This window comes from Drosophila navojoa, chromosome 5, assembly GCF_054131105.1.
Source record: "Drosophila navojoa isolate 15081-1374.11 chromosome 5, UAZ_NAV_1.0, whole genome shotgun sequence".
Lineage (NCBI taxonomy): Eukaryota > Metazoa > Arthropoda > Insecta > Diptera > Drosophilidae > Drosophila > Drosophila navojoa.
In genome coordinates, this window is record NC_142893.1 from 20,238,679 (window position 1) to 20,251,301 (window position 12,623).

Below are 12,623 nucleotides of genomic sequence, written 5' to 3' on the forward strand. Positions count from 1 at the left end.
ACTGTGTCATAAGTCAGAGCACAAAATGGCTGCAACTGTTGCGCAAATTAATAATTTGTGTTGGCATTGCGCAATCTTATTGGAGCATTCCCCTAACTCCGCTTTGCTTTGCTTTGATTTCTTGTCATGGGGCATTTGTCTCAATTTATGTTTGCCTTGCCCATTGACAAGCAAACAACCAAATAGGCTTACATACATACATACATATATTGCTATTTGAATAACAAATACACACGCATGCACAAACATGGCCGCTCTAATTGGAATTAACACATGATAATGAACAGCCGTTGATTGCCCTCCAATTCGACCAACACGAATTCAGCCCAAAGGCAAAATCAATAAAAGCCCATGTGAAAATCTAATTGACAGCTAAACGATTTTCCACTTGCCATACAAATGGCTTCCAATTAGATGGGCAGGCGTATCTGCTATCTAATTGGAGTGTGTTACAAGCAATTACAAACAAACGCAAATGGAATCGGAATTTTTAATTTTCGAGTTCACTTTTAATGGAGGGTTTTGTTTATAAATTTTAGATGAACAAAAATGGACGGAATTGGGTAATTGTTTGTTTAAAGAGTGAGCGAATTGAACTGAAATGGAACTAAACTAATTGGAGATTATCTAATCAAGACTAATACTATTTGATTGAGTTTTATGTTTATATATTTTATTGTATTTTTAATTCTATTTGATGCAACATTCATTTCGGAAATTTTCGCTATGAACTGTAAAATATTAAACCACAAATCAATTTTTCAATACTTCTACATTTATAATCGACCGATTTATTTATAATGGTTCTAGTCTGGAGTTAATAGTAGCTCGAGCTTAAACCCAAGTCAACAATACCTTTCACTTTCCATTTGATTTTAAATTTATCTTAACAAATATCTTTCCTGCTTTAAGCAATTTATTATATTGTAGAGTCAATTAGTAGCATTTGTGTTCCTCTAAATTTTTATTGGTCTATTGAACAAAATTAATCTTCAAATAACTCTGTCCATAACTGATTTAAGATAAGATGAGATTCAAGCTAGACGCCATTTATCTTACTAATACTTTTGTTGGGGTTCGGCAAGAATTTATTTCAGTTAATTGAATAAATTATATTAAGATTAAGCAAAATTAAATTCTTATCAACAAATAGGTATTTTAAAGAAATAAAATGATTTAAATTTAAAAAAATATATATAAATAAATAAAATAATAATAAAAAATAATAAAATAAAATAAAAAACTGGGTTTGGTTTTATTTTTAGTTCATATTTAAATATGCATAATGCATTATAGTCTATCTAAAAAACAAAAAAAAAAAAAACAAAAAAATCTAATTCAAGTTAAGGTTAAATGATGACTGCTCCATAGAGTCTAAGACAAAAAGCTGTAAAAATATTTTTAAAAAATGCTTCGTTCCTTTAAAAAATCTGTTGATATTTTGATGTGCTATGCTGTTAATATAGCAAATCCACTTCGCATTTATTCCAGTCAGAGCCGTACTCTCTGTTATCTCCTTTTGGAATACACTGCTTAATATTAGAGTTTTGAGGTCACACGAAGTACTTATAAGTATATTTTCAGCGGCATCAATCCAATCAGAAAACATCACGATCTAATAAGAGTAACACATGATAATCGAATAAACAGTGCGCTAACTTGTTAGCTCCGGCAAATATCATATTTATTCATGCAATGAAAAAAGAAAAAACGTTAACAATGCGAAATCTCTCATGACATTATTTGCGTAGCAAATTACGCACTCGGATCATTGTCAACAATCATATTGGTGCGAGTGAACCTGAAAAGCTGTTCAACGGTCGATGGTAATTATAGTGCTTAAGAGTGGCAGGCCCCAAATGAAGGGGAAATTAAAATGCGAAATACGAAATACGAAATGCGAAAATGCATTCATTCTGCGATTCCATTCAGTTTGCATTCAATCAACAGCCGCAATCATCTGTCATTAGTTGCAATTGGCGCTCCGCCTTAACGATCAACCAAGCGCTCCATTTCCATTTGCCAACTGTTACACACACACATACACATGCATACATATACATATATATTTACATAGGTGGCGCAGGGGCAACAAAAGAATCGTAAGGCAAGCAAACAAACGCGACATTTGAACCGGGCAGACAATCACCTAATTACATACACACATACAAGCTCGTCCAACTCAACCCAGGCACAGCTCGGGCCCCAGCCCAACCGAATCCAATTCGAACAAAAAAGCGCACCACAACCTCAAGCCGTGGGTAAGGGTAATTGCAAGGCGATGGCCTGTCATCAGTTGCCTTTAGCATTTGTTGGGACGACGTGCGAGCGAAACATCTAAGCAAATAGCATTAAATAAAAGGTTAATAAATAGCACGGAACAGAGGCAGCACCAGCAGCAGCAGCAGCAATCGTAACGGTGTCTCCACAGTTGACTGAGAGAGCGCGAGCGAATGAGAGAGCCCGCGCAAAGAGCGGCAAATACAATATGGCCGACAAGGCAAAGCGAAAGCGCTGACAGCGCAGCGCAGCGCCGTTGCAGAGGCCGAAGCAAAGGCAACGGCAGAGGGAGAGCCCAACCGATTTCATGTGACATGGACATGTGTGTGATGGCTGTGTGCGTGTGTGTCTCTCTCCATCTGTGTATGTGTGTGTGTGAGCAGTTTGTAACGCCTGTTTATTTATGTATTAACAGGCAGCGAGGAGTCCTTTCAATTTAACCGACGTCGCAACGACGTCGACAGCGCGGCCCATGCAAATGTCAATTGTCAGTTGGCGTTTATAACAAACTTGTCGTATATTATTGTTGTTGTTGTTGTTGTTGCTTGTTTATTTAGTAAATACAACAATCAACTAATTATGGCTTGTTAAATTGCAGCCATTGAAATGACCATTTAAACCATTCAATTTCCATCGCATGCACTGCCCTTGTGCCCTTCTCCTCTCCCCTTCCCCTAGCCCTATTGGCTATATATATTTGATATATTGCTGATGGGAACTTGCCCTGCCCAATGGCAGAGACGAGCGAGCATTGGGTCTGTGAGGAAGTGCTTTCACCCAGCCTCTGGCACGCCCACGTCGATGGGGCTATCTGTGCCGACGTATCTGATGGCCAGATGCTGACGCCTTTGCAATTTGTTGTACACGAATTGCAATTTGCTTCAAAATTTATCGCAATTTAATCATCAGCATGCAAAATATGCAACGGCAACAAAACTATTAACGCCAACAATTGCAAACGGCGATGGTGATGATCTTTCCACCTGCTTCGACCTGCCGCAGGGCAACACCAACAACAGCAACAGCAACAACAGCGAAGGAAAAGCAACAAATGTTTTCATTCATCGACATGCAGCAGGAGCAGCAGCGCCAAAGGGCCAAAGGTCAGACGACGTTACTATCCTATCTCTATCTCTCTCTCTCTCTCTCTCTCTCTGTGTCTCTCTGTCTCTTTGGTACTGTGCAACAGATGTGAATGCTCGTTGCCATAAGCAGGAAATTTGCATTTTTGCCACATTTAACGGTCTTTGGGAGAAGAAGAAGCGGCTCAATGCGCGCCTAAAATTGATTTGTTCATGACGAACTCATTTCGGAGGCCATGCAGATGCAAATGTAAATGCTGATGCCGAAGCCGAAGCCTATGCTGTTGCAGTTGCTGCTGCTGCTGCCAGCTTGGCAAACACTGCGAGCAATCAAAGCAAATGCAAGTATAAAATGTATAAAAAAAAACCCTAAATCTATACATAATTGACTGTGTTAGGCAATTAAATATTAATTAAGTAAACTAATTTAATTTTTTTTATTTATAATGAACATGTAATTTTGTAGACTTATAATAATCTTTACAGAATTATAAATTTAGAAAAATATATCTAAAAATTAATGAATTTAATTAACATTTAATTGCCCAACACACTCAATTATTTCGCTCAGTGTGGCGCAACTGAAATACAAAGCATTTGGCCCACGGCCCCGTGGCAGCTGCATACAGAAATGAGAAACGTGGAATCGGCCATGGGGGATGGGGTATGGAGGAATCGTGGAATTGGGGAATGGGCAATGGGGAACGCGGAACACGGAATGGGAAATGTGAAGAGTTTCAGCGCGAAATGCCGGCGATGAAAGCGACTCCGATTCGCAATTAAGCGAAAATGTTGCTCCCCACATAATGGTTAACGGTTAACGGTTAATTGTGCGACGGACACAGGTCGTTGGCTCATTAAAGCCGAACAAAATGGCGGCTCGAGTAGAGGTCGCAGCCGCAGTTGACACCATTCAAATCATTGGCAAATTTTATTTGGTTTTCTCTTCTCTTCTTCTTCTCTTTGTTTTTTTAGCTGCCCCGAAAATCGATCAAACTTGCCGAAGCCGAAGCTCATTTAAGTTTGATTTAAACTTTGCTGCCTGGCCAAAAGTGTCAACATGGCTCGAATGAAATCAAACACAAGTCCATCGCTGTTTGCACACTGAGCCAAATGCCGCTGACACTTTCGACAGCCGAGCCCCAGCCAGGCCAAAGCGACAGCCGCTGAATGGCAGAACAAATTAGAAACGAGTAATCAAGTTGCACACAAATCGATAAAAGGCATGAAGAAGAAGAAGAAGAAGGCAAGCAACTGAGTGAGCAACTTAAAGCAATTGAAATGACTTTAATGTGAAAAATGTGAAATTCCAAAAATAATCATATTTTATATACAGCTGCGAAAAATAAAATATCACCACTTGCATATGCAGAGTTTGAGAAGTTCTCCTACATACATTTATCAATGTATTGATCTAATTTGTTGCCCACATAAGCAGAAATTCATTAGTTATTACAGCAAAAAAGAATTACCACAAAAATATTTATAATTTTTTTGTATTCCAAAAAATTCTCAAAAAATTCTCTCGAAAAAATACCGACAAAAATAATAGCACCACTAGCCTCATTCAAGGTATTAATAACAGTTAAAAATATAATTTATAGATCTGACTGGAGAGAAGATCAATCACATGTAAAGTAATAATTCCAGCTGTAAAAGGATTTTTAACAATTTAATTGTATATATTATTAAAGAAATGATCTATCACAGACAAATTTAAAGAGAATTTTTTTCCGATTTAACTTTATATATTATTCTATACCTCTAACTCTTAAAGTAGGGAGCCTTTAGAGTCTATATTCCTTTAAGATTCAATAAATAAAGTTCCAATGGGCGTATACTTGATTTAGCTTAACACGCATTTAGACCAACTGACAACTGAATTGATATCCCTAAAGATCTCTCTCCATTGTAAAGAGTTAAAGTAACAATTAGATAAACATAGCTCAAATCCAATATACCCTATTGCTTGCAAAACGAGAAAGATGAGAATTGAATAAATTCCCTGATTAACTATTTGCTATACAGACATACATGAATCCATCTCTAATTTATATAATCAACTGCAGCAGTCAAGAATTTCGTTGAACTTGTCACTGAGGCGAACGAAATGGAGCTCCATTTCGCACTCGCTGCAGGGGCAGCAGCTGCTAACAAAGGTGGCTTAAATCAGCTCATGACAAGTTTAACGAAGCAGTCAGCAGCAAATGAAAAATCAACAAGCACAGCAAACAGAAAAAAATAGAGGAAAAAGAGCCAAAAGGAAAACGAGTGAAAATCTGACTCGAATGGAGCTGAGCAACACCTTCCCAGGCTGCGCCGGCTGTCCAGGAGGAGGAGCTGCTGGAATTGAGTGCAAAATATGGAGAGCAGGCGAAAGAGAATGGAGCGAGCGGGGCTGAGCGGGGGTGAGCGAGGTACGAGGACTGAGGAAGGTGAGTCTTGTCTTGCATTCTGGAATCCATGTTAGTTGGCACGTCATGTAGCCAATTAAAAGCGAAATACGACAAGCGAAAATTTTGTGCGGAGCCGAGAGCTGAGAGTCGCGAGGCGCAGAGACATCCAAATCGAAAGGAGGCTGCGCTGCAGTCCCCAAACTCTCGAGTCACGTTTGCCACAGCCCAGACACACAAATCTAAGGCTCGCAATCAAATTAGGCAAGCCCCAAGGCATTGTGCTCCAACTGCAACTTGTGACCCACAGAGAAATGCATGGCAAATACGCGAAATATTTCTGCGAGGGTTGCTCAACCGTGTTGTAATTGTAATAATGGCAAAATTTAATGAAATTAAGATTTATGGGATCCGTGAATAAACTAATTAAAAAGTGGATTGAAGATAAATTTTAATAGGCTTAAATTAATATTAATTAATTGATCATAATTTTTATTTTATTTTTTATTTTTATTTTAGTTGTTTTTTAATCGAGTTTTCTTAAGTTTCTATAGGCACAATTTATTATATTCAAATAAATGAAAAGGCATTTAAAATCTCTAAAATATCTTTAACCTATAATATCGGTTATCGTATTATTCTCGATGGATTACGAATATTGATAATAACTTATAAAGTCAAATTTAATGAACAATTTGTTTACGTGTATATAAAATATTAATGAATTAGGTTCCTGGAGATAATAATCCAATAAGCACTTTTTATTTAAATATTATAATCAATATTATCACACTAAATACATAAACAGACCCTCAAAATTAAATTTAAAAAAATAATAATTCTAATAATATCTTTTAACCCATACTCTAAAATGTATAGCAAATATTAAATAAATGAATGCTGAAAATACCCCAATAAAAACTTGAAGCAATGTTTTGAGCTACCCTCGTCATTACCCATGTGCACATATGTTATATATACATTCATAGCTACATATATATATGTTAAGGGAAGTCTCTCGTTAATTGCGATCTAATGCCGCCTAATCAGTGCATGAGATTTCAATTGTGGGGCATATGCTAATCGCGACGCTTTTCGCATTTAATTTGCGAAAGGAAGAGCACGGATGTGGGACGGGGGGAGAGTTGAGGCCGGGCGAAAGGTCAGAGATTTACATGTGCTATGTCTTGGGCAGATCTTGATATGAGAGTGTCAACGTACCGTTAACGAATTTCCAAACTGGAAGCTGGAAACGGAAAGCTGAAAACTGAAAACTGGAAATGGCAAGCGGCAAGCAGCAGGAGTTTAGGCATCCGCGCAGTGGGGCAGATGGCGGGGGGCAGTTGGTACATTGCAACATGACACCTCGACATGACAACAAAATGAGCTTCTGTTGCTCTTTCGAATGATCGCAACAACAACAACAACAACAATAACAACTAACAACAGCAACAAACAGTGAGTGACAACTGCAACGCAACGCAAGCTGCTTTCAAATATTTAACACTAGTTGCAGTTGCAGTTGAAGTTGAAGTTGCAGTTGCAAATGCCTGGGCCAAACGCACCAAATGGAAATCAATGCCAACTCGAACGAGTGGCCGGAGAGGTGAGAGGAGTGGCAGAGACTAACAGAGTATAGGAGTCCGAAACGAAATCGTTGTTGCTATTGAAATTCGTTTTCGGAATTGAGTGAATGTGCTGAATGCAAATCGATTGTTAAGGAAAGATAAGCTGCAGGGGAGAAAGGGAAAGGATTATGTTAATGGATAATGAGCACAGGCAAACAGATTGCAGCTAGAGTCCGAATCGGATTCGGAGTTTCTCTCAGAGCAGATAAAGACAAAGGAGAAAATAGCAGAAAACAGAGAAAATACATCATGGTCTCAATCCATAATGAGCACAGACTTACAGACTCTGAGTGGGATATATAGCTGAAGTTTGAGCTGGGGGTTTCGATGTTGCGTGCAATTCCCGAAGGAATGCTGATCAAGACAAAAGGAGACGAAGGGGGAAATAGCCGATAGACTCTAGCAGCTGTGTAGTGTCCGAATCGGAAACTAGTGTCTGAATAGGAAACTAAACTATGCTCAGAGTGTAATTCAATCATAAGAGAAGAAAAACGAGGAAGAGAAAAGAAAAATGCCAGAGATATGGGCTGATATATAATGAAACAACAGCAGCAACAATCCGAATAGAATCTTCCTATTTTAAATCGTTGATAGCAGATGAGGAGAAAAGAATTAAAGCATAAATGAGGAGAAAATAGATGTGCCAGAAATATTGCAGAGAACTAAAACAAAAAGCTTGCAGCTTAGAGTCCGAGAAGTAAACGTAGCAGCAGTTAAAGCTGGATTCGGATTCGGATTCGGAAAAAGTTAGATCCATGTCATTTTCTAAAGTAAATCGATCATAGCAGAAGAAGAAATCGATTATAAGAGCATAGGATCAGCCTGAAGCTTAGAGTCCGAATAGGAAGCGTAGCAGCCATCAGAGCTGGATTCAGAGTAATTAATCCATGTAACGCTTTAATACGTATTAGCCATATATATATTATAATTAATTCGACTTACTTAACTGTTTTTGCTTACTCTGACAACTTTTTTGCTTCGATATTGCTTATCTGCACTCTAAGTGGCTTTTTCCAATGGGGCTAAAGTAGATGTTGCTTAGCTGTCCCAATCTGTCAATGGACAGCGGAAAACCCAGCTTCAAATTGAATATTTGCACCTGTCTTAGGCGCTGGAGCTCAATTAGCACTCAGCTGGCCATAAAAACGCCAAGCTGCCAACCTGTTTGTTTACTTTGCGGCTCGTTAACGTGCCAAAATCAATTAAGCCAGCCAAAAAACCAAACTCGCACTCGAAGCCGCAGTCTCGACTTGAGCTTTCCACTTGCGAGATGCGTTGTCCAAGATCCGATTCGAGTGCATGAATAAAAAGCGAAATCGCAGTCCAAATGCGAGCGCCTTGGGTTCGATTCCAATTCGGATTAGACTGGCTTAGCAGAGCTCTCTCTTTGTCTCTCTCTCACCCACTTCTCACCTTGCATTTCTCTCTTATTCTCCTTGCCTCTCCTTTTCTTTGCATTCATTTCCATTCCAATCACGCTTCACTTTGACTGCTACGATTTCGACTCCGATTCGGACTCGTCTACATATCTTAGCAGAAGGCTAGAGCTGTTGTCACATTGTCTCTCCCACCCGTTTTCCTTTCCTCTGACTTTCTTTGCATTCATTTCTATAACATATACCTAAGTAACTTCGACTCTACCTACAATGTTGATTCCGATTCGGATTTGGCTATCTGAGTAGGCAATCAGAGCTCTCACCTCTCGCTTCTCCTGCTTATTCTCTTCTCCTTACGCATTTATTTCTATTCCATATGCACTTTACTTTGAATTCTACTATTCCGACTCCGAGTAGAGATCTCGTTTTGCGTCCCTCACTTATTCACATTCTGTTTGCATTCATTTCCATTCCATTTGTCTAGGTAACTCTGATTATACCTGCGACATTGGTTCCGATTCGGACTCGTCTATTTTAGCAAGCGATCAGAGCTCTCGCCACTTATCTTGCCTCTAAGAATCCCATATGGGTAATATATATTTATATATATCATAGGTACATCCGTATACATCATTATACATTACCATTTACTCAAATGTTTTAATATATGTATGTACATAATAAGTATGCCATTTTCCCAGTATTTTCCTAATCAAAGAAGAGAACGAGAATTAACTCGCAGAATCGTGTCAAATCGGTTTTCATAGATTTTATTTTGCATATTGAAATGTTTTTTTTTTTGTTTCGTTTTTAATTTCAATTTGTTGATCAGAGTTTGCAAGAAACATTTAAAATTGTTTATGCTGTTCGTTTGTTATTGTTATAAACATTAATTTATTTTCTTTTTATTGTTTATTTATATGTATATATATATACGTGTATATGTATATATATATGTACTATGTATTATAAGTGTTGTGCTTTAGTTTAATTTTTTACAGTATACCAAGTTTTGTTTTCTAATATGTAGATTATCATATGAGATATTTGTTTATATATATATATTTAATTATTTATATATATATATATAGATTTTTTTTCGTTTTATTTATTTTTTCTCAATTTTTTTGGTATATTTTTGTTTCTGTTTTTTTCTTAATTACCACAACAAGCGTTTCCAGTTTTCTTATTTGATTTACTAACAAATAACTATTTATAGATATATATATATACTTCTAGAAAACAATCGCTTTATTGAACTCGAAAGCCAATCAGCGATTACACACATATACATATACATATACATATATTCGAAATGGATTACCGTTTTCTAGTATAGTTGGAATTTTATACAGAGACTCTATGCATATTTAAGCTATTAATACTCGTTTGGTAATTTTACATACTGCTCTCTAATTTCAAGAGAGTTTTATCCGTTTTCGCATTATTTTCTGTGTGTGATGTGTGTGGGTGAGTGGAGGGCATATTCGGAATTTCGAACTGAGATTCGGACAACAATTTCCAACATTTTGTAATGGCTATGTGTGTGAGCTGGGTGTCTGTTTGAGTGTGTGTGTTTATATTATAATTATGCTGATCTGTGTCTGTGTCTGTGTAGTTTATATTCATGTTGTTTATTTATTCGCTGTAAATAATTATTAAAATTAAGTTTTCGTTAGTTTAATTTACTTTTTATTTATTTAAGCTACCCTTAAATGGTTTTTTCTTGTTAATTTATTTTCATATATATATTATCCCATGCAAAAGAAGAATCTTAAAAACGTTTTAAGTACATATAAAAAATATGATATATATCAATATATATATAAACATATATATATATATATATATATATATATATATATATATATATATATATATATATATATATATATATATATATATATATATATATATATATATAATTTCCATTACACTCATACATACATATACATATATACAAATACAAGTTGAGTATGTGAGCAACTAGTGAAAAACTGGAAACGATGAAATCAAATCAATCTGGAAAAGATCCCATGTGGATCAGATCAAAGCTATATATGTATGTTCTCTAAGATCGATTATACAGATTGCGTAAATGCTGAAAAGAACCGAAAGAACGTTTGTTTAAAAAAAAAACATGCAACAACGAGAGTTCAAATCTATATTTAATGTCTATAGTTTATTTATTTATTGTATATTTTTAATTTATTTTATGTTTTCAAACAATATTTAAACAGTCTGTGTGTGTGTGTGTGAGTCTCCATAAGTATGTGTGAGCATGTATGTGTATGCTTTAATGTGTATTCAAATACCATTATTTTTCCCTATATTTCTTGGTTTTTTTTTTTTTTAACTTTTGCTTTGCTTTTTTACCCGTATTTTAAGTTGCAAATTTCAAATCATAAAGTTTTTAACATCACATTTTTATTATTTTAATGGAGAAGAAATAGAGCCGAGAAATCCAAAAAGATAACTTTCATGGATATTCTGTATATATATATATATTTGTTGTTGTGTGTGTGTGTTTGTGTATAGAGTATTTAAGTCTTAAAAACATTCATTTTTATAGATTGTATGTATTTTAGTTTTTGGTATATTATACAAAACATGCTTGGCCATACATATATGACATATATAGGTATATATATATTTGTATAAGCAGCTGGCTGTGTATGTATGCAGGTATGAATGGCTGCTTGTGTATGTGTGTGTGTGCATTCAGTATTTTCAAGTTGCACTATGTATGCCTGTACATGCTTGCTGCATATTGATGAAGACATGCATGTATGCAATGTGTGTATGGATGTATCTAATGTAAATATGGATGCTCATATGTGTACATACATACATACATATGTGCTCTATATGTATGTAAAGTCAAACTAGTTCAATAAATGAATTATAGAATTATATATGTATGCATATGCATAGCTACTAGCTTCATATGCATGTGTATGTATGTATTAAATGTAATTCTCTCCTACAGCATACTCATAGACAATATGCATGCGTGTGTGTGTGTGAGCATATTTATTAAGGATAAGCCTCTGTCCTTTCACACCAGTTACATAGGCATGACAAAAGCTGCAACTGTATGCATGCATGACATACATAAGTACCTGCCTCATGTGTATGTATGTATGTATGAGTATAAGCAAACAAAGCTTTACATTTAACACGCAGAGCCAGCTGCAAATGCAAGAACTGTATGTATGTATGTGTGTGTGTGTGTGTGTGCTGAGTGAATATCTATGTATCCATGTAATATGGGCCAAAGAGTCATTAGGTTTCTATATAGCGGAAGTCGGGGTTGATTTCGGTGTGTAAAGCTTTTTTTCGTCACAAATGCCGTCGTTTGAGTAAATTTTCTTCTTAAATATATTATTTCTACGATTTAAACTGAAAATAAAAGAATTGTTTAGTAAATGAAAATCCAATGCAAACAACAAAAAGAAATCAACAAACCAAAAATGTTCTTTAAAGAATTTACTTTTTTCAAATGATGTATTTGTTGCTGTTGTTTTGTTTTTGTTTTTTGTTTGTGTTTTCGGTTTTTATTAATTTTGTTTTTTTTTTTATATATATATTTTTAAGTTGCATTTTTTTGTGTTTCCATTTATTATCGCTTACACTTACAATGCTAATTGTTTACACGCTAAAGAAAGTACAGCTACGCATATTAATTGTAGTTTATTAATTTTATGTATACATACATATATATATATATATGTAGTTATATATATATATATATATTTATTTATTTATATGTATTATAATTTTTCGCATTTTGTTTTGGATTTAAAATATTTACCGAATGCATAAGCATTAAAGTTGTTGCAGTTACAATTAAAAATATTACCT